The 18,906-nt window shown below is 45.3% G+C and overlaps 1 pseudogene; it reads left to right on the top strand.

The window, feature by feature from the left end:
* The first annotated feature begins 5,196 nt into the window (after positions 1 to 5,196).
* LOC123158141 (protein FAR1-RELATED SEQUENCE 5-like) lies at positions 5,197 to 17,903 on the top strand (annotated as a pseudogene).
* The last annotated feature ends 1,003 nt before the right edge of the window (positions 17,904 to 18,906 follow it).

Here is an 18,906-nt window from a genome sequence, read left to right as displayed (position 1 = left end):
GGCGAGGACCGATTCCGTGCTTGCTCAGGTGTGTCGGCCGACGCTTGCTCTAGCTCTCGGGTGAGCTCCCAACGATCCGATGGTACGGCGCCTTCGAGCCTAGGCGAGAGGATAGGGTTCCTCTTCGACGTTGGAAGACAAGTGGTTGTTTTTGTCCGATGCTACATGGTCAAGCGACCCTCGGTGCTTCCATGCTACTGTTTGCTCCTCGATGCTTCTTTGTTTTCCTGTCTCTGGTCCCGGGGTGCAGCGGGCTTCGACATTACTTGCAGGATTTTCTCGTGCGTTCTCTTGGTGTGCAGTAGTGTGCGTTGCGTTGTAAGCTGCTCAGTCAGCTCTCATGTATCTTTCGGTCGTTCATGCTTGGTGGCCTTGTGTAATCCTGGCCGGTTGATGGCTTTGTTAATTCAAAGCCGGGCTCTTCTTGAGCCTTCGTTCCAAAAAAAAAAAAAACAGCTTAAAGTATTCCCAATACTTTAAAATACTGTGGTATGTCAAAACTGTGATATCTTACACCTACATTCTAAAATGTTGTACTTTTTAATACTTTGGTTTTTTTAATACTTTACTATCAAACACAACCTAAGTAATTATACCAGTTTGTGACAGTAATTTTCAGTTCATGTCCCTAGACTTAGATTCATTTTTTCTTCCAGGGTGTATGTTCCTTGGGATATCATATCTAGTGTGGGCATGTGGACACACGTGTTACTAAACTGTCCAGTTCATGTTTTCTGTCCTGACTTGTGATTGTATTTGTACCCCGCTGGCCCTTTTATAGTGTCCAGGTGTATTTGTGGCCCAGTCTTAGATAACCATGTCCAGGGCATCAAACTGGTTATGCAAAACCACTAATTAAGGAGATAACTCCCACCTTGTGAGGTTGAGATAAGCGGCGCGTTGCATGTGTGTCACTTGTCGCAATTTAAATTATTTTTTCATAGATTCGTTTATTCAAAACGTTTTATCTCTTAAACGATGCGTCCAAATCTCGAATCGTTTTCATTGCAGGATCCCTCGTGTCGAGATCTTCAAAACTAGATTTTGGTTTCGACGAACTTTTTTTCATGAAGAAAACCGGACAAAAAAACCTGAACCGGGAGCATGTTTCTTACACTTTCCATAGAGGCACGCGTTTTTTCCCTTTCCGAGAGGCACGGCCATGACTCTAGCGGAAGCAAATCCGTGCCTCTCCCGAAACGAAAAAACATGTTTTTTCCCTTTCGAAGAGGCACGATCGTGCCTCTCGCGAAAGCAAAGCCGTGCCTCCACGAGAAGTAAATCCGTATCTCTTGTGCAACAAAAAAAAATGCATTTTTTGTTTTTCAAGAGGCACGACCGTGCCTCTCGCGGAAGCAAATCCGTGCCTCTCGCAGAACGAAAAAAATACATTTTTTTTCCTTTTTGGAGGCATGACCGTGCCTCTCGTGGAAGCAAATCCGTATCTCCAAACTAAATCTGTACCTCTCGCGGGAAAAAAGAAAAAACAAAACGCATTTTTTCGTGTAATATTATTTTGTCCAAATCCTAAGAGAAACTAGGGGGAAACTGAAAAGCTGAAAACCCCGAAAAAATCGTCTAAAAGCCAAAAACGCATACAGAATAATTAAAATAAAATAAAATTTGAAGGAAGCATCCAGAGCGCGACACGTAGCGACGGCTGAGAGCGCCAAGTGGCGCGTTTTCAACCCACCCAAAATGACCCTTACAGGGCTCTCGAAGGAGTACTCCTCAGTTTTTTTTTTGAGACATGAGTACTCCTCAGTTAGTTGCCTTGCCATAAGGGAGCTCTTGTAATTGCCAGCCGAACGCACAGCCAGTTATCCGGCTGGGCCGGCCCAAGCTAGCAAGCAGCAGTGGATCTACTGTAGCACGAGTCTGGAGACCTAAAAAAAGTCACGTTCTGCAGGTATCAAACACAGGAGCTCCAATTTGCCAAGACATGCTATTACCAGTTCAACTAACAGTCGTATCTGAATATTGGGTTGTGCGAATAAATTAAGAACCAAAACCATCGCAGATCCGAGTATTTTCAAAATTTAGAACCCAAAACATTTGTTCAAAAAAGGAAATATTTTATGACACACGAACACTTTTTAAAATTGTGCACAAAATTTAAAAAAACTCAAACATTTTCAAAAAAAGGGAACGATCTTTGAAAATACTGAACAATTTTCTGAAACTCTGGGAAAAAAGAATACGTGAACATTTTTTCAAAACGGGAACAATTTTTGAAATTCTTATTTTTTTGGAAAACGCAAACATTTTATGAAACTCTGGAACACAATTTGAAAACACAAACATTTTTTCAAAACAGGAACATTTTTTTTTGAAATTCCAAAACTAAATTTGGAAAGCTAATTTAAAAAAAACACAGTTTTTTGAAACTTCTGAACCAAAATTTGAAACATGATCTTTTATTCGATAAAATGCACATAATTATTGAAATAAAACATTTTTTTTAACTCCAGAACCCAATTTAAGACATGAACAATTTTTAGAAATGAGAACATTTTTTTAACATCCGAACAAATTTTGAAGACATGAATATTCTTTGAAATTAGCGTACAAGTTTTGAAACGGAATTATTAATTGAAATCCCCAAATTTTTCTGAAGACGTTTTGAAAATTCTGAACAGAAACATAAACAAAAGAAACTAAACTTAAAAGAAACAAAAAGAAAAAAAAGAAAAAAAGATTAGTAAAAAAATAAGAAAGCAAAATAAATCAGTAAAAAATGGTTCAGGAACATTCTAGAATCTTCACAAAACCAGAAAAACCAGGCTGGAACCTTCCTGAATGTTCCCAAAACCGGATGCGTTAGATTCTCACGTGGACTGTCTGGTCTGTGGGAACGATCGACTACTTGAAGCACAATTTGTCAAATAGGAAAAGCCCTGCCATAGTCCACGTGAGAGGTTTTAGGTTGGGCCGTTTTGGTCAAAATACACGGATGCTCTGCTTGTTTGTTGACATACAGGGAAAGGAGGGAAATCAGGGACATACGCATGTCATTCTATTTGTTGCAGAATTTGAAGAGCACTGTTATGCTATGCACACAATGATTCCGCGCACGATACACACACCCAACGTTTCTACACCATTCGATTACCTAGTTTGTTTAATCTGTGTGGCTTGTAACCCCATCGGTCATAAATCGTACGTTAGCAATCGTGTGCAGAGCACTTCATGAAACCCAATTACATATTGGTCAACTGTCAAATATACGGTCCTAAAAATAGTATTTTACCTTCAGACGTTGAGATGGATAGTGCCACTTTATTGTCTGAAGCCCTTTCTTGCAATCATGCTTAAGCAAAGGCCAGTACTAGGCCGGCCAACCGGCCCAAATTTCGACGGACACGTTTAGTGGGCGGCCGGCTGTCCACTAATGCAACCGAGCGGCCGGCTGAAAAAGAAAACCCCATGTTCCTCGCGAAACAGAAAAGGAAGGGCCACCAACCCGGCCGATCGACCGGCCATCAAAACAGACCGATCGAGCGGCCACCAACAGAATCGCAAACCGCCCCACGTGGCCAGCTGTCCCCAGCTCGCACCCACGCCCGCTCGCCCCCTACGCCTCAGCCCCTCCCACGCTGCCTTCTTCTTCTTCTGCACGCCAGAAGGAGATCCAACAGAATCACCCCCAACCCTTCTTCCTCCTCCTACACAGCCGTCATGGGAGCCCCAAAGTAGAAGAAGGAGCTGCTTAAAAAAGAAGATCTAAGGGCAGGGTGGTCAGAGCCATACCAGGCAGTAACATCATAAGCCCCCTCTGCCCCTCTTCACTTCCCCCTTTCTTCTAATGCATATATGTAGGCATATGTAAACCCCCTTCTCCATGGAGAAGCTGCTTCAAAAAAGAGATGAATCTGGCACATCACACCAGCCTACTTGATGTTACTGCTGGATGTGCTAAACAAGCCAAAAACTACTTGATGCATGCCAAACAAGTTTCTCCCACCTGGATGTGTTAAACAAGCCAACTAAAAACCAGTTCTCTGGCCAATTAAAACATGATTAAAGCCAACTCAACAAGCATTGTAGCCAAAAACTAAACATGCATTCTACCAACTTGTAGTTATTGTTTGCAAATGAACAAATTGACTGTCCAATAGATATGTGCAACGAAAAAGTCATAAATGTGCAACTGAACATGCATCCCAGTCAACTGAACCTATATTTTGGCAACTCGGCATGCATGCTAGCCAAAACTAAAACATGCATTGTACCCCACGTGTACTCAGCATGCATGCTAGCCAAAACTGTAGTATATGTGCAAATAAAAATATGTTTTCTGGCCAACTAAACATGCATGTTGGCCAAAACTGAGAAAATGTATCCTAGCCAACTAAGACATCTATTCTAGCCAACTGAATACATTAACTGTCCAACTGAACATGCATGTTGGCCAAAAACTGAAATAAATGAAACCTGGCCAACTGGGACATCTATTCTAGCCAACTAAAAACATTGAATGTCCAACTGAATATGTATGCTGGCCAAGTGGAAAAATGCATCCTGGCAATTGAGACGTCTATTCTAGCGAAACCAGAAATCTGTAGTGCGACAACAAAAACACAAGAACTTTTGTCCATGGCTAATGAAGCCACAAACCATATTAACATATTCACGCATATAATCTTGTCCCACACATATATTCTGGCACCACACCTATTGCAAAGCTATAGTGTAAAAATATGTTCAATATACCGGAACTAAAAACATAACGGCGATGAAAATATATAACTATAATCTGTCCTCCAATTCTTCTTTCTTCTTTCACCTGGATTTTCCGTCTCAAATGTAACATCAAATTATGTGCAGAAAAATCTGAAACAGCTCCTTGCCAACACAGAAAACCTACAGATCATTGCAACAAAACAAAGGGAAAAAGTCAGAAAACTCTGTAGTAAAAAGAAGTCATGCTCTTGCCAGCTATTTACTGCAAACTGTGCAACTAACATAACAACTCTGTGCAAACAAAAAAATTCATAACTGTTATAATAAAGACTATGCTACAGTCATGTTGCTTTTGGAACTAAGATTGTCACAAAATGGTGTGCAACTGCCTATTTACTAAGTTTTTAGGTTGTTTGAAACACTCTTTTCTGTGGTTACCAACAGATGACATCAATTTCTACTTTTTAATATGTGCAGGGAGTGTGTGGCAGCATCCAAAAAAAGGAAAAAAAAATGCTTGATCTCAATGAGTTGCCTCCTGATCTCAATGAGCTTCCTCATGATACGGATCAGCAACAACCCAGCATACAACAAGGAAAATGGACAGAAAATGGTCGATATGTTTACTACACGCAGGCAAATCATGATGGTAAACCTATGGGCCATGACAATGTGGCAGGCCAGTCATCAGACCGTGGTGCTCATGTAGTGGTGTCTTTGCAGTCAGAGAGCCATACTCTAGATGACACGGGAACCGAGGCAAATGTTCCTGGTCCAACCAGGACTGAGCTAGGAGCTGGGGCTGTTGACGGAGCTGTGCAATGAGAAGAAGGAGAGGATGAGGCTGGTTCTCAACCTATGGAACCCTATGTTGGCATGAGGTTTGACAGCCTTCAAATTGCTAAGGATCACTACAACAGCTACGCACTACGGATGGGTTTCTCTATCAAGATGAACACATCTAGACGGACACCCCGCACCAATGAATTGATAATTCAACAGTTTTGCTGCAACAAGTTCAAGAAGCTCAAAGCTGATGATGGAGGAGCTGAGGCTCCTCCTGTCCTGGACCCTATTCCAGATCCAAAATCTGTTTACAGTGATGAGGAGATGGAAGAAGAACCTCTAATATTTGCTGAAGAGGAGGCTGGTACTAGTAAGAAGAAGAAGAAGCGCAAACGCGAGACAATAAAGCAGACTCAGTGCAAAGCGAAAATGTTGGTGAAGCTGATAGATGGGCGATGGGAGGTGACGCACTTTGTTCGTGACCACAATCATCCGCTCGTGAACAAACCTTCATTGTCCAAATACTTGAGATCCCACCAAGGCATCTCACCTGATGAAAAGGAGTTTCTGCGCATCTTGTATAACTGCAACTTGACTACAGGTGTGGTGTTTTTCTATATCCCTTAAAGAATTAAGTTTTCCTCTAGGCAGTCCAGTGTGCAACTGTTATGGTACTACTGTGCAACTAAAAATGACTTAACTGTGCAACTGGTGTCCAACTTCCCATGTTGTTTGTATATCACTTTTGGTGCTTGTTGTGCAACTAGATTGTCTTTACTGTGCAACTACACAATGTCCTGTATGCAAAAAGTGCAAAAGTGTTTTTAAAAAGGTGCAGCTAGGTGTCCATTTCCTGTGATTATCTTCTGTGCCAACACATGTCCTATTACTGTGCAGCTGGATGTGCGCATTTGTGCAACTAAAAAAGGATATACTGTTTGTTTTTGTATTATGCAGGACGTATGATGCATGTAATGGCAGAGTTCTATGGATCTGAGATGATGGTGCTATTCGGACCAAAGGCAATAACAAATCTTTGTACAAGTTTCTGTAGAGATGACACAAAGGAGGGTGATCTGATTGAGACAATTGCGCACTTCAAGGATATACAAAAAATAGATCCAGACTTCTTCTATAAGGTGAAATATGATGAAGAGGACAGAGTTGTCAACATATTTTGGGTGGATGGCTTAGCTCGAAAAGCTTATGCGGAGGCGTACCACGATTGCATATCATTTGACACCACCTACATGACCAACATGTACAATATGCCGTTCGCGCCCTTCATAGGAATAAACCGACATGGCCAATCTTTCATGCTGGGTTGCGCGTTTGTGAGGCAGGAGTTGGCATCGAGCTTTGATTGGGTCTTTGGAGCATTCCTAGAGGCTATGGATGGCAAATCTCCCGACAACTTCATCACCGATCAGGATGGTGCAATGAGGCAGTCAATACAGAGCATCTTTCCAACCACCGTGCACCGCTGTTGTCGATGGCACATCATGAAAAAGGCTCAGGAAAAAGTTGGTTGGCTGTTGTGCCGGAATCCAGGAGTCTCTGATGATTTCAACAAGTGTGTTGACTTCAGCTTCACTATAGTCGAGTTTGAGTAGAATTGGGCTGGGTTAATGATGAAGTACGAGGCTATGACACACACGCACTTTGAGAAGTTGTACGAATACAGGTCAACTTGGGTGCCGTGCTACTTCAAACACAGGTTCTTCCCGTTCCTACAGTCTACACAACGTAGTGAGGGGTTCAACGCCATCCTGAAAAGATATGTGAGCCCACACAACTCAATGCTGAACTTCGTCAAGCAATATGAAAAAAATCCAGAACCACATCCTTGCCAAGGAAGGCTGCAATGATTACAGGACAGAACACCTTGAGATTGAGTTGTGGTCCAACTTCCCAATAGAGAAGCAAGCTTACAAAACCTATACTAGGGACCTTTACCACAAGTTCAGAGAAGAGTTTGAGCTGATTGGACGTTATAATGCATTCCAAGTTGGTGCTGATATATTTGAGCTCAGACCGAACAAGGAATTTGTTGCCAAATATGGTTCTCGAAACTACTTGGTGCAGGCAAGGGTGGAGGAGGGTTCCTATTTGTGTGAGTGCTGTAAAATGGACAAGGACGGCATCCTTTGTTGCCACATCCTCAAGGTGTTCACCCATATTGGAGTTGATGTCATACCGGAAAGGTACCTGCTAAGACGGTGGACACCTACTGCTGTACCTAGTGCGCCAGGGACTGGTTATGAGCAACCGGATGAAATGCCTCCTCAATCAAAGAAGCAGATAAGGGAGAGGAACATGATATACGATTTTCGGAAACTAGCAAAGTTTGCGAGTGGTTCTGATCCAGCACAAGCTATTGTATACAAGCATATGCACACAGCACGTACCGAGATCGGCCACCTGAACAAGTCCAAGAAAAAGAAAAAAACCAACTGCTGCCACGGGGCCATCAGATGATGGCAACCCTCGAGGACCTCCTCCACCTCCAGGCAGCAATCAGGGGGCTCATTATCCAGGTAATTACCTGCCCCAACTCCTGATCTAACTAGGTGTGTAACTTCAGTTGCACACATCATTGTGCCCAGTTGCACACATCATGGTGGCTAGTTGCACAGAACAGGCTGCCTAGTTGCGCATGCTATGTTAGTTCAAGCATCAAGATAACACAACTAACTTGTTTTTCCTGTTCTGGATATAGGTGACGTCAACCCTCAAGGACCTCCTCCACCTCCTGGCTGTACACGGCATCCTCTGCCACCTCCTCCCCCGTGTGCTCCTCCCAATGGCCCTACAGGCAGCACTCAGGGGGCTCATCGTCCAGGTAATTGTTGGGGATCGTAGCAGAATTTTAAAATTTCCTACGCATCACCAAGATCCATCTATGGAGTATACTAGCAACGAGGGGAAAGGAGTGCATGTACATACCCTTGTAGATCGCGAGCGGAAGCGTTCAAGTGAACGGGGTTGATGGAGTCGTACTTGCCGTGATCCAAATCACCGATGACCGAGTGCCAAACGGACGGCACCTCCGCGTTCAACACACGTACGGAGCAGCAACGTCTCCTCCTTCTTGATCCAGCAAGGGGGAAGGAGAGGTTGATGGAGATCCAGCAGCACGACGGCGTGGTGGTGGAAGTAGCGGGATCCCGGCAGGGCTTCGCCAAGCGCAAGCGGGAGGGAGAGGTGTTGCAGGGGGAGAGGGAGGTGCCAGGGGCTGTGGTGCTGCTGCCCTCCCTCCCCCCCACTATATATAGGGACCCCTGGGGGGGGGGGCGCCGGCCCTGGGAGATCAGATCTCCAAGGGGGGCGGCGGCCAAGGGGGAAGGGGGGTGGCTTCCCCCCCAAGCCAAGTGGGGCGCCCCCACCCCCAGGGTTTCCAACCCTAGGCGCAGGGGGAGGCCCAAGGGGGGGCGCCCCAGCCCACTAAGGGCTGGTTCCCTTCCCACTTCAGCCCATGGGGCCCTCCGGGATAGGTGGCCCCACCCGGTGGACCCCCGGGACCCTTCCGGTGGTCCCGGTACAATACCGATAACCCCCGAAACCTTCCCGGTGGCCAAAACTGGACTTCCTATATATAATTCTTCACCTCCGGACCATTCCGGAACTCCTCGTGACGTCCGGGATCTCATCCGGGACTCCGAACAACTTTCGGGTTTCCGCATACTAATATCTCTACAACCCTAGCGTCACCGAACCTTAAGTGTGTAGACCCTACGGGTTCGGGAGACATGCAGACATGACCGAGACGCCTCTCCGGTCAATAACCAACAGCGGGATCTGGATACCCATGTTGGCTCCTACATGTTCCACGATGATCTCATCGGATGAACCACGATGTCGAGGATTCAATCAATCCCGTATACAATTCCCTTTGTCAATCGGTACGTTACTTGCCCGAGATTCGATCGTCGGTATCCCAATACCTTGTTCAATCTCGTTACCGGCAAGTCACTTTACTCGTACCGTAATGCATGATCCCGTGGCTAACTCCTTAGTCACATTGAGCTCATTATGATGATGCATTACCGAGTGGGCCCAGAGATACCTCTCCGTCATACGGAGTGACAAATCCCAGTCTCGATCCGTGTCAACCCAACAGACACTTTCAGAGATACCCGTAGTGTACCTTTATAGTCACCCAGTTACGTTGTGACGTTTGGTACACCCAAAGCACTCCTACGGCATCCGGGAGTTACACGATCTCATGGTCTAAGGACAAGATACTTGACATTGGAAAAGCTCTAGCAAACGAACTACACGATCTTTTGTGCTATGCTTAGGATTGGGTCTTGTCCATCACATCATTCTCCTAATGATGTGATCCCGTTATCAATGACATCCAATGTCCATAGTCAGGAAACCATGACTATCTGTTGATCAACGAGCTAGTCAACTAGAGGCTTACTAGGGACACGTTGTGGTCTATGTATTCACACATGTATTATGATTTCCGGATAACACAGTTATAGCATGAACAATAGACAATTATCATGGACAAAGAAATATAATAATAACCATTTATTATTGCCTCTAGGGCATATTTCCAACAGTCTCCCACTTGCACTAGAGTCAATAATCTAGTTACATTGTGATGAATCGAACACCCATAGCGTCCTGGTGTTGATCATGTTTTGCTCTAGGGAGAGGTTTAGTCAACGGATCTGCTACATTCAGGTCCGTATGTACTTTACAAATATCTATGTCTCCATTTTGAACACTTTCACGAATGGAGTTGAAGCGACGCTTGATATGCCTGGTCTTCCTGTGAAACCTGGGCTCCTTGGCAAGGGCAATAGCTCCAGTGTTGTCACAGAAGAGAGTCATCGGGCCCGACGCATTGGGAATCACCCCTAGGTCGGTAATGAACTCCTTCATCCAGATTGCTTCTTGCGCTGCCTCTAAGGCTGCCATGTACTCCGCTTCACATGTAGATCCTGCCACGACGCTTTGCTTGCAACTGCACCAGTTTACTGCCCCTCCATTCAAAATATACACGTATCCAGTTTGTGACTTCGAGTCATCCAGATCTGTGTCGAAGCTAGCATCGACGTAACCCTTTACGACGAGCTCTTCGTCACCTCCATAAACGAGAAACATATCCTTAGTCCTCTTCAGGTACTTCAGGATATTCTTGACCGCTGTCCAGTGTTCCATGCCGGGATTACTTTGGTACCTTCCTACCAAACTTACGGCAAGGTTTACATCAGGTCTGGTACACAGCATGGCATACATAATAGACCCTATGGCCGAGGCATAGGGGATGACACTCATCTTTTCTCTATCTTCTGCCGTGGTCGGGCATTGAGCCGTGCTCAATTGCACACCTTGCAATACAGGCAAGAACTCCTTCTTGGACTGATCCATATTGAACTTCTTCAATATCTTGTCAAGGTACGTACTCTATGAAAGACCAATGAGGCGTCTTGATCTATCTCTATAGATCTTGATGCCTAATATATAAGCAGCTTCTCCAAGGTCCTTCATTGAAAAACACTTATTCAAATAGGCCTTTATACTTTCCAAGAATTCTATATCATTTCCCATCAATAGTATGTCATCCACATATAATAAGAGAAATGCTACAGAGCTCCCACTCACTTTCTTGTAAACACAGGCTTCTCCATAAGTCTGTGTAAACCCAAATGCTTTGATCATCTCATCAAAACGAATGTTCCAACTCCGAGATGCTTGCACCAGCCCATAGATGGAGTGCTGGAGCTTGCATACCTTGTTAGCATTCTTAGGATCGACAAAACCTTCCGGCTGCATCATATACAATTCTTCCTTAAGAAAGCCGTTAAGGAATGCCGTTTTGACGTCCATTTGCCATATCTCATAATTATAGAATGCGGCAATTGCTAACATGATTCAGACGGACTTCAGCTTCGCTACGGGTGAGAAAGTCTCATCGTAGTCAACCCCTTGAACTTGTCGATAACCCTTAGCGACAAGTCGAGCCTTATAGATGGTCACATTACCATCCGCGTCTGTCTTCTTCTTAAAGATCCATTTATTTTCTATGGCTCGCCGATCATCGGGCAAGTCAGTCAAAGTCCATACTTCGTTTTCATACATGGATCCTATCTCGGATTTCATGGCTTCTAGCCATTTGTCGGAATCCGGGCCCGCCATCGCTTCTTCATAGTTCGAAGGTTCACCGTTGTCTAACAACATGATTTCCAGGATAGGGTTGCCGTACCACTTTGGTGCGGAACGTGTCCTTGTGGACCTATGAAGTTCAGCAGTAACTTGATCCGAAGCTTCATGATCATCATCATTAACTTCCTCCTCAGTCAGTGTAGGCACCACAGGAACATCTTCCCGCGCTGCGCTACTTTCCGGTTCGGAAGGGGTGACTATCACCTCATCAAGTTCCACTTTCCTCCCACTTAATTCTTTCGAGAGAAACTCTTTCTCCAGAAAGGACCCATTCTTGGCAACAAAGATCTTGCCTTCGGATCTGAGGTAGAAGGTATACCCAATGGTTTCCTTAGGGTATCCTATGAAGACGCATTTTTCCGACTTGGGTTCGAGCTTTTCAGGTTGAAGTTTCTTGACATAAGCATCGCATCCCCAAACTTTTAGAAACGACAGCTTAGGTTTCTTTCCAAACCATAATTCATACGGTGTCGTCTCAACGGATTTCGACGGAGCCCTATTTAAAGTGAATGCGGCAGTCTCTAAAGCATAGCCCCAAAATGAGAGCGGCAGATCGGTAAGAGACATCATAGATCGCACCATATCCAATAGAGTGCGATTACGACGTTCGGACACACCATTTCGCTGAGGTGTTCCAGGCGGCGTGAGTTGTGAAACGATTCCACATTTCCTTAAGTGTGTGCCAAATTCGTGACTTAAATATTCTCCACCACGACCTGATCGTAAGAACTTTATTTTCCTGTCACGTTGATTCTCAACCTCACTCTGAAATTCCTTGAACTTTTCAAAGGTTTCAGACTTGTGTTTCATTAGGTAGACATACCCATATCTACTTAAGTCATCAGTGAGAGTGGGAACATAACGATATCCTCCGCGAGCCTCAACACTCATTGGACCGCACACATCGGTATGTATGATTTCCAATAAATTGGTTGCTCGCTCCATTGTTCCAGAGAATGGAGTCTTGGTCATCTTACCCATGAGGCATGGTTCGCACGTGTCAAATGATTCATAATCAAGAGACTCCAAAAGTCCATCTGCATGGAGCTTCTTCATGCGTTTGACACCAATGTGACCAAGGCGGCAGTGCCACAAGTATGTGGGACTATCGTTATCAACTTTACATCTTTTGGTATTCACACTATGAATATGTGTAACATCACGTTCGAGATTCATCAAGAATAAACCATTGACCAGCGGGGCATGACCATAAAACATATCTCTCATATAAATAGAACAACCATTATTCTCGGATTTAAATGAGTAGCCATCTCGAATTAAACGAGATCCAGATACAATGTTCATGCTCAAAGCTGGCACTAAATAACAATTATTGAGGTTTAAAACTAATCCCGTAGGTAAATGCAGAGGCAGCGTGCCGACGGCGATCACATCGACCTTGGAACCATTCCCGACGCGCATCGTCACCTCGTCCTTTGCCAGTCTCCGCTTATTCCGCAGTTCCTGTTTTGAGTTACAAATATGAGCAACCGCACCGGTATCAAATACCCAGGAGCTACTACGAGTACTGGTAAGGTACACATCAATTACATGTATATCACATATACCTTTGGTGTTGCCGGCCTTCTTGTCCGCTAAGTATTTGGGGCAGTTCCGCTTCCAGTGACCACTTCCCTTGCAATAAAAGCACTCAGTCTCAGGCTTGGGTCCATTCTTTGACTTCTTCCCGGCAACTGGCTTACCAGGCGCGGCAACTCCCTTGCCGTCCTTCTTGAAGTTCTTCTTACCCTTGCCTTTCTTGAACTTAGTGGTTTTATTCACCATCAACACTTGATGTTCCTTTTTGATCTCCACCTCCGCTGATTTCAGCATTGAATATACCTCAGGAATGGTCTTTTCCATCCCCTGCATATTGAAGTTCATCACAAAGCTCTTGTAGCTCGGTGGAAGCGACTGAAGGATTCTGTCAATGACCGCGTCATCCGGGAGATTAACTCCCAGCTGAGACAAGCGGTTGTGTAACCCAGACATTCTGAGTATGTGCTCACTAACAGAACTATTTTCCTCCATTTTACAACTGAAGAACTTGTCGGAGACTTCATATCTCTCGACCCGGGCATGAGCTTGGAAAACCATTTTCAGCTCTTCAAACATCTCATATGCTCCATGCTTCTCAAAACGCTTTTGGAGCCCCGGTTCTAAGCTGTAAAGCATGCTGCACTGAACGAGGGAGTAATCATCAGCACGTGATTGCCAAGCGTTCATAACGTCTTGGTTCTCTGGGATGGGTGCTTCACCTAGCGGTGCTTCTAGGACATAATCTTTCTTGGCAGCTATGAGGATGATCCTCAGGTTCCGGACCCAGTCCGTGTAGTTGCTGCCATCATCTTTCAGCTTGGTTTTCTCTAGGAACGCGTTGAAGTTGAGGACAACGTGGGCCATTTGATCTACAAGACATATTGTAAAGATTTTAGACTAAGTTCATGATAATTAAGTTCATCTAATCAAATTATTCAATGAACTCCCACTCAGATAGACATCCCTCTAGTCATCTAAGTGAAACATGATCCGAGTTAACTAGGCCGTGTCCGATCATCACGTGAGACAGACTAGTCAAGATCGGTGAACATCTCCATGTTGATCGTATCTTCTATACGACTCATGCTCGACCTTTCGGTCCTCCGTGTTCCGAGGCCATGTCTGTACATGCTAGGCTCATCAAGTCAACCTAAGTGTATTGCGTGTGTTCCGAGGCCATGTCTGCACATGCTAGGCTCGTCAACACCCGTTGTATGCGAACGTTAGAATCTATCACACCCGATCATCACGTGGTGCTTCGAAACAACGAACCTTCGCAACGGTGCACAGTTAGGGGGAACACTTTCTTGAAATTATTATAAGGGATCATCTTACTTACTACCGTCGTTCCAAGCAAATAAGATGCAAAACAAGATAAACATCACATGCAATCAAATAGTGACATGATATGGCCAATATCATTTTGCTCCTTTGATCTCCATCTTCGGGGCGCCATGATCATCTTCGTCACCGGCATGACACCATGATCTCCATCATCATGATCTCCATCATTGTGTCTTCATGAAGTTGTCACGCCAATGATTACTTCTACTTCTATGGCTAACGCGCTTAGCAATAAAGTAAAGTAATTTACATGGCGTTATTCAATGACACGCAGGTCATACAAAAAATAAAGACAACTCCTATGGCTCCTGCCGGTTGTCATACTCATCGACATGCAAGTCGTGATTCCTATTACAAGAATATGATCAATCTCATGCATCACATATATCATTCATCACATCTTCTGGCCATATCACATCACATAGCACATGCTGCAAAAACAAGTTAGACATCCTCTAATAGTTGTTGCAAGTTTTTACGTGGCTTGTATAGGTTTCTAGCAAGAACGTTTCTTACCTACGTAAAACCACAACGTGATATGCCAATTTCTATTTACCCTTCATAAGGACCCTTTTCATCGAATCCGTTCCGACTAAAGTGGGAGAGACAGACACCCGCTAGCCACCTTATGCAACTAGTGCATGTCAGTCGGTGGAACCTGTCTCACGTAAGCGTACGTGTAAGGTCGGTCCGGGCCGCTTCATCCCACAATACCGCCGAAACAAGATAAGACTAGTAGTGGCAAGAAAAATTGACAACATCTACGCCCACAACTGCTTTGTGTTCTACTCGTGCATAGTAACTACGCATAGGCCTGGCTCATGATGCCACTGTTGAGGATCGTAGCAGAATTTTAAAATTTCCTACGCATCACCAAGATCCATCTATGGAGTATACTAGCAACGAGGGGAAAGGAGTGCATCTACATACCCTTGTAGATCGCGAGCGGAAGCGTTCAAGTGAACGGGGTTGATGGAGTCGTACTCGCCGTGATCCAAACCACCGATGACCGAGTGCCGAACGGACGGCACCTCCGCGTTCAACACACGTACGGAGCAGCGACGTCTCCTCCTTCTTGATCCAGCAAGGGGGAAGGAGAGGTTGATGGAGATCCAGCAGCACGACGGCGTGGTGGTGGAAGTAGCGGGATCCCGGCAGGGCTTCGCCAAGCGCAAGCGGGAGGGAGAGGCGTTGCAGGGGGAGAGGGAGGCGCCAGGGGCTGTGGTGCTGCTGCCCTCCCTCCCCCACTATATATAGGGACCCCTGGGGGGGGCGCCGGCCCTGGGAGATCAGATATCCAAGGGGGGCGGCGGCCAAGGGGGGAGGGGGGTGGCTTCCCCCCCAAGCCAAGTGGGGCGCCCCCCACCCCCAGGGTTTCCAACCCTAGGCGCAGGGGGAGGCCCAAGGGGGGGCGCCCCAGCCCACTAAGGGCTGGTTCCCTTCCCACTTCAGCCCATGGGGCCCTCCGGGATAGGTGGCCCCACCCGGTGGACCCCCGGGACCCTTCCGGTGGTCCCGGTACAATACCGATAACCCCCAAAACCTTCCCGGTGGCCGAAACTGGACTTCGTATATATAATTCTTCACCTTCGGACCATTCCAGCTCCTCGTGACGTCCGGGATCTCATCCGGGACTCCGAACAACTTTCGGGTTTCCGCATACTAATATCTCTACAACCCTAGCGTCACCGAACCTTAAGTGTGTAGACCCTACGGGTTCAGGAGACATGCAGACATGACCGAGACGCCTCTCCGGTCAATAACCAACAGCGGGATCTGGATACCCATGTTGGCTCCTACATGTTCCACGATGATCTCATCGGATGAACCACGATGTCGAGGATTCAATCAATCCCGTATACAATTCCCTTTGTCAATCGGTACGTTACTTGCCCGAGATTCGATCGTCGGTATCCCAATACCTTGTTCAATCTCGTTACCGGCAAGTCACTTTACTCGTACCGTAATGCATGATCCCGTGGCTAACTCCTTAGTCACATTGAGCTCATTATGATGATGCATTACCGAGTGGGCCCAGAGATACCTCTCCGTCATACGGAGTGACAAATCCCAGTCTCGATCCGTGTCAACCCAACAGACACTTTCAGAGATACCCGTAGTGTACCTTTATAGTCACCCAGTTACGTTGTGACGTTTTGTACACCCAAAGCACTCCTACGGCATCCGGGAGTTACACGATCTCATGGTCTAAGGAAAAGATACTTGACATTGGAAAAGCTCTAGCAAACGAACTACACGATCTTTTGTGCTATGCTTAGGATTGGGTCTTGTCCATCACATCATTCTCCTAATGATGTGATCCCGTTATCAATGACATCCAATGTCCATAGTCAGGAAACCATGACTATCTGTTGATCAACGAGCTAGTCAACTAGAGGCTTACTAGGGACACGTTGTGGTCTATGTATTCACACATGTATTATGATTTCCGGATAACACAGTTATAGCATGAACAATAGACAATTATCATGGACAAAGAAATATAATAATAACCATTTATTATTGCCTCTAGGGCATATTTCCAACAGTAATTACCTGCCCCAACTCCCCATCAAACTAGGTCTGTAACTCCAGTTGCACACATCATGGTGCTCAGTTGCACAGAAACAGGCTACCTAGTTGCGCACGCTGTGTTAGTTCGAGCATCAAAGATAACACAACTAACTTGTTTGTCCTGTTCTGGCTATAGGTGATGCCAACCCTCAAAGACCTCCTCCCCCGCCTGGCCCAACTAGTAGTGCCCTGCGTGCTACTCCCAATGGACCTACAGGCAGGACTCAGGGGGCTCATCACCTAGGTAAAATACCTTCCCCAGCTCCCAACAAAACTAGGGTGTGTGACTTCAGTTGCACATATCATAGTGCCCAGTTGCACAGAACATGCTGCCTAGTTGCGTGCGCTGTGTTAGTTTGAGGATCAAGCTAAAAATCTAACTTGTTTTTCCTGTTCTGCCCATAGGCGATTACAATCCAAGTACCATGACGGGCCGTGCTACTACAGGTGTTTTTTCAACTTAACTTGCACACAGCAACCAGTTAGTTGCACAGCATGGGCTGTGTGGTTGCAGAGAACATCAGTGCTGGTTGCACAACAACAAAATACTAAAATTTTTATATGATTATTACACAGGTGATCGTGATGGTCCTACTGCCCCGTTGGAGGCTGCATCCCCTGCACAAGCTTCTGATGATTTTGTGCCCAGGGATCCTCCAAGGTCTACTACAAAGGGTAGGGCAAAGAGTCGATGGTACAAATCGGCGCTGGAGCTACACCCAAAGAAGAAAAACAAATGCAGCCAGTGCCAATCTACAGAGCACACTGCTGGTGTGTGTCCACTCAGGCTACTGTGATTCTGTTTCATCGTTTGTAACTTTGAGACAAAAAAGGAAAAGAATGATGTTTTTTAGCAATGTTGAGACCAAGTGGACACATTCAGCATCTATGATTTCTCTTTATCTAATTTATGCTCCTTGAATTAGTTCATGCACTGTGTAAAAAAGGTTGCTATTTGTGCCTTTGTTGGCAACTGGTTAAATATTTAGTTGTTGAACAATTGTATGTCCAGTGCTCCTAATGTATCAACAAAAGTGATGATATTGAGTTGCAAACGGAATTACTACTAGTGTGCAACTACAAAATCTGCTTAAAAATTGTGCAAACCAGTAACTTCCTCCATGGAGCAGAGAAAGAAAAAGAGTACTGACCTAGTCCTTGTCGTATCTCAGCAACTTCCTCCATGGGGCGGTGTTGTGCACGCTGGTGACCCAATCATATGCCAGCTTCTTCCTGATGTTGAGTACTTCCTTGGGTTCGTAGTTGGGCAGTTGGCTACCGTTCCACTCGGTGGCGTTAAGCAGTGCGAACAGCCCACAGTCATTACTGCGATGGACAAGAAAGAAAATTTGTCACATAAAATTAAAACCAATAAAGATAATGCACTCTGTGCAACTGCTTATGTTCTACTATGCAACTGTTTATGTTCTACTGTGCAACTGCTTATGTGCCACTGTGCAACTGCTTATGTGCTAGTGTACAACTACTTATGTGCCACTCTGCAACTGGCTAGATAATCCATTAGAAACTCATAAAAATGATAAACAGATTGCAGACTAGTACTGTGTATTAAAAAACTAAAGATTGCACATGTAGAAAAATTTAAAAACTACAAAATGATGGTAAGAAATTGAGAAGAATGCCATGCTTATTGTCTTACTTGCCAAGATGCTTCGGTACGTCAATGTCAATAATCTGGAAGTGCTCGATGCTGAACTTTGGGTAATGCTTCCTCCATAGCTGGCGTACTTCCCCCGCGATGGTAGAGGCGGTGGTCATCAACTCAATGTTGTCCAGCGT

The sequence above is a fragment of the Triticum aestivum genome, chromosome 1D, assembly GCF_018294505.1.
Source record: "Triticum aestivum cultivar Chinese Spring chromosome 1D, IWGSC CS RefSeq v2.1, whole genome shotgun sequence".
In the NCBI taxonomy this organism is placed as follows: Eukaryota; Viridiplantae; Streptophyta; class Magnoliopsida; order Poales; family Poaceae; genus Triticum; species Triticum aestivum.
The sequence above is the reverse complement of the archived record's forward strand: the minus strand, read 5'-3'. Positions and strand labels throughout refer to the sequence as shown.